The following is a 4,836-nucleotide window of genomic DNA, read 5'->3' on the forward strand; positions in this document are numbered from 1 at the left end:
AGGTTTCAATCTATAAATCAGATTACTTACATTTTCCATATTTATCTTTCTGTTTAGCTTTGAAACATATTTCCTCAAATATAATTTTAGCTTTTTTATTTTTGATTATATATTTTAATATATATAGATAGATGTTTATTATAGGCATACATATATGTGTGAATATTTCAATATTTTTATATACACACATATGATATTGTGTATATAAATTTTTCAACAGTAAAAACAACTTAGATACCCATAACTTGACTAGTGGATAAATTATGTCTCATGTCCATACATTCCATAAAGATATATCATCATACATCAACTTTAAGAAATTAATCTTGAGTGACAAAATGCAAAATGAGACATATATAAATATTAAAAAGATGAATTATCCAGGAACAGTAAAAAATACTATATGTAGATATAAATAAATTTTATATATTTATAATAGTACCTCTTGGAGAAGGAAATGGCATCCCACTCCAGTGTCCTTGCCTGGAAAATCCCATGAATAGAGGAGCCTGGTGGGCTAGAGTTCACGGTGTTGCAAAGGGTGGGACATGATTGAGTGACTAACATACACACGCATATACATGTGTGTGCCACAAAATATATGTGTATATTACAATTACGGTTTTCCAATGTAATGAAAAAGAATGGAAGAAAACAATAATTTGTGAAGGAAAAAATGTCATGAAATTTTTAAAAAACTATGTATTTTCATAGTTCAATGTTGAAAATTTTCTGTGGTTCAAATAACAAAATGCACCTAACTAATACATCATGGTCAACAAAAGAGTCCTAAATGCAGTACTTGGATGCAATCTCAAAAATGACAGAATGATCTCTGTTCGTTTCCAAGGCAAAACCATTCAATTACAGTGATCCAAGCCTATGCCCCAACCAGTAATGCTGAAGAAGCTGAAGTTGAATGGTTCTATGAAGACCTACAAGAACTTTTAGAACTAACACACACAAAATAGATGTCCTTTACATTATAATGGACTGGAATGCAAAAGTACGAAGTCAAGAAACACCTGGAGTAACAGGCAAATTTGGCCTTGTAGTACAGAATGAAGCACGGCCAAGTCTAATAGAGTTTTGCCAAGAGAACACACTGGTCATAGCAAACACCCTCTTCCAAAAACACAAGAGAAGATGCTATACATGGACATCACCAGATGGTCAACACAGAAATCAGAATGATTATATTCTTTGCAGCCAAAGATGGAGAAGCTCTATATAGTCAACAAAAACAAGATTGGGAGCTGACTGTGGCTCAGACCATGAACTCCTTATTGCCAAATTCAGACTTAAATTGAAGAAAATGTGGAAAATCACTGGACCATTCAGGTATGACCTAAATCAAATCCTTTATGATTATACAATGGAAGTGAGAAATAGATTTAAGGGGCTAGATCTGATAGACAGAGTGCCTAATGAACTATGGACAGAGGTTCTTGACATTGTACAGGAGACAGGGATCAAGACCATCCCCATGCAAAAGAAAGGCAAAAAAGCAAAATAGCTGTCTGAGGAGGCCTTACAAATATCTGTGAAAAGAAGAGAAGCGAAAAGCAAAGGAGAAAAGGAAAGATATAAGCATCTGAATGCAGAGTTCCAGAGAATATCAAGGAGAGATAAGAAAGCCATCCAACAGTGATCATGCAAAGAAAGAGAGGAAACAACAGAATGGGAAAGTCTAGAGATGTCTTCAAGAAAATTAGAGATACCAAGGGAACATTTCATGCAAAGATGGTCTCAATAAAGGACAGAAATGGTATGGACCTAACAGAAGCAGAAGATATTAAGAAGAGGTGGCAAGAATACACGGAAGAACTGCACAAAAAAGATCTTCATGACCCAGATAATCACGACGGTGTGATCACTCACCTAGAGCCAGACATCCTGAAATGTAAAGTCAAGTGGGCCTTAGAAAGCATCACTATGAACTAAGCTACTGGAGGTGATGGAATTCCATTTAAGCTATTTCAAATCCTCAAACATGATGCTGTGAAAGTGCTGCACTCAATATGCCAGCAAATTTGGAAAACTCAGCAGTGGCCACAGGACTGGAAAAGGTCAGTTTTCATCCAATCCCAAAGAAAGGCAGCCAAAGAATGCTCAAACTACCGCACAATTGCACTCATCTCACACGCTAGTAAAGTAATGCTCAAAAGTCTCCAAGCCAGGCTTCAGCAATATGTGAACCGTGAACTTCCAGACGTTCAAGCTGGTTTTAGAAAAGGCAGAGGAACCAGAGATCAAATTGCCAAGATCCGCTGGGTCATGGAAAAAGCAAGAGAGTTCCAGAAAAACATCTATTTCTGCTTTATTGACTATGCCGAAGCCTTTGACTGTGTGGATCACAATAAACTGTGGAAAATTCTGAAAGAGATGGGAATACCAGACCACCTGACCTGCCTCTTGAGAAACCTCTATGCAGGTCAGGAAGCAACTGTGAGAACTGGACATGGAACAACAGACTGGTTCCAAATAGGAAAAGGAGTACATCAAGGCTGTATATTGTCACCCTGCTTATTTAACTTTTATGCAGAGTACATCATGAGAAACGCTGGGCTGTAGGAAGCACAAGCTGGAGTCAAGCTTGCTGGGAGAAATATCAGTAACCTCAGATATGCAGATAACACCACCCTTCTGACAGATAGTGAAGAGGAACTGAAGAGCCTCTTGATGAAAGTGAAGGGGGGAGAGTGAAAAAGTTGGCTTAAAGTTCAACATTCAGAAAACTAAGATCATGGCATCTGGTCCCATCACTTCATGGCAGATAGATGGGGAAACAGTGGAAACAGTGTCAGACTTTATTTTTGGGGGCTCCAAAATCACTGCAGATTGTGATTGCAGGCATGAAATTAAAAGACGCTTACTCCTTGGAAGGAAAGTTATAACCAACCTAGATAGCATATTGAAAAACAAAGGTATTGCTTTCCCAACAAAGATCTGTCTAGTCAAGGCTATGGTTTTTCCAGTGGTCATGTATGGATGTGAGAGTTGGACTGTGAAGAAATCTGAGCAACGAAAAATTGATGCTTTTGAACTGTGGTGTTGGAGAAGACTCTTGAGAATCCTTTGGAATGCAAGGAGATCCAACCAGTCCATCCTAAAGGAGATCAGTCCTGAGTGTTCTTTGGAAGGACTGATACTGAAGCTGAAACTCCAGTACTTTGGCCACCTCATGTGAAGAGTTGACTCATTGGAAAAGACTCTGATGCTGGAGGGATTTGGGGCAGGAGGAGAAGGGGATGACAGAGGATGAGATGGCTGGATGGCATCACTGACTTGATGCACATGAGTTTGAGTAAACTCCGGGAGTTGGTGATGGACAGGGAGGCCTGGCGTGCTGTGATTCGTGGGGTCGCAAAGAGTCAGACACGACTGAGTGACTGAACTGATACTGAATACATATTAATTTGTATCCATTAAATTTGTCATCGTTGTTACAGAGCAAGGACTTGAGCTGTCTGACCTGGATAGATGCCATTTTGTGGTACTGGATTTTTGTAGAAACAGCTCTATTCAGAAGGTGACCATCAAGGAGACAAGAGGCAGGTTTTAAATAAAAAATTCAAATTATTCCTAGTAGTAACTGAACAGAATGCTATCATTCCATTTGGTGGATTTTCTGAAGTTCTAAAGGGGAATTATTTTGAGGAAAAACAAACAAACAAACACATGCCAGTGTTTGCTTCAGTAGCATATACACAAAAACTGTAATGATGTAAAGAAGCTTAGCAAAGTACCCGTGCAAGAATAACATGTTATTTTGTTAAGTGGTGTCTATTTGTTATTGTTTATTCACTCCAGAGTTTTTGTTAAAGTAATTAAAAATTTTAGGAATAGATAGTGATGATTGTTGCACAATATAATGAATGGAATTTGTACCACAAAATTTATTAAATTTTGTTAAGATAGCTAAGTATATATATATGCAAAATTGTTAAAATAGCTAAGTACATATATATGCAAAATAAGCTTACAAAAAATACATTCAGTTTGTAGAGATTTCATTGTATTGCATCATTGTTCCCCATTTTCTTTAACTTTGTAAAAAAAATGAAAAATAATTAGAACAAGATATAACATATTATTATTTGATTTTTTCTTGTTTTAAAGTTGAGCAAGTATAATAGATTAATATATGGACTATACTGAAAAATAAATAAACCATCTGTAATAAAAGCCATGGTAGGACTTTTTTTTTTTTTTAATCTCACAGGGTCATTTCTAAGAATGCATTTCTTGTTTGTAGAAAAACTGTCTTCCAGTTTTATATGCTGGTACATTCAAAATTTATTTCTGAGTGTCTTGCCTTTTTGCTAGAACTGTCTCCTCCCCAATTTCAATCTTCTTTTGCTAAAAAACCAAAATCTTTTAATTCTGTATTTACAAGAAGTGATGTTTGACACGTTATGAAAGTGAAAGTTGCTCAGTCATGTCCGACTCTTTGCAACCCCATGTTCTATATAGTCCATGGAATTCTCCAGGCCAGAATACTGGAATGGGTAGCCTTTCCCTTCTTCAGATCTTCCCAATCCAGGGACTGAACTCAGGTCTCCTGCATTGCAGGCAGATTTTTTTTTTTTTTTTTTTTTAACCATCTGAGCCACCAGGGAAGTCCAAGAATGCTGGAGTGGGTAGCCTATCCCTTCTCCAGTGGATCTTCTTGACCCAGAAATTGAACTGGGGTCTTTTGCATTGCAGGAAGATTCTTTACTAACTGAGCTATCAGGGAATCCCAGATATGTTATACCATAATTTAGTTTGTATTTGTCTCACAAATAATGATACAATTCTGCTGCTGCTGCTGCTAGGTCGCTTCAGTTGTGT

The 4,836-nt window shown here is 37.1% G+C and overlaps 1 non-coding gene across 1 annotated transcript; it reads left to right on the plus strand.

The window, feature by feature from the left end:
- The first annotated feature begins 3,687 nt into the window (after positions 1 to 3,687).
- Positions 3,688 to 3,794, plus strand: LOC147361345 (U6 spliceosomal RNA). Its single transcript, XR_015138521.1, has one exon. It is a non-coding gene; the product is annotated as a U6 spliceosomal RNA (small nuclear RNA).
- The last annotated feature ends 1,042 nt before the right edge of the window (positions 3,795 to 4,836 follow it).

This window comes from Bos grunniens, chromosome 12 (assembly GCF_055505025.1).
Source record: "Bos grunniens cultivar Pamir isolate PY7600 chromosome 12, Bosgru_T2T1.0, whole genome shotgun sequence".
In the NCBI taxonomy this organism is placed as follows: Eukaryota; Metazoa; Chordata; class Mammalia; order Artiodactyla; family Bovidae; genus Bos; species Bos grunniens.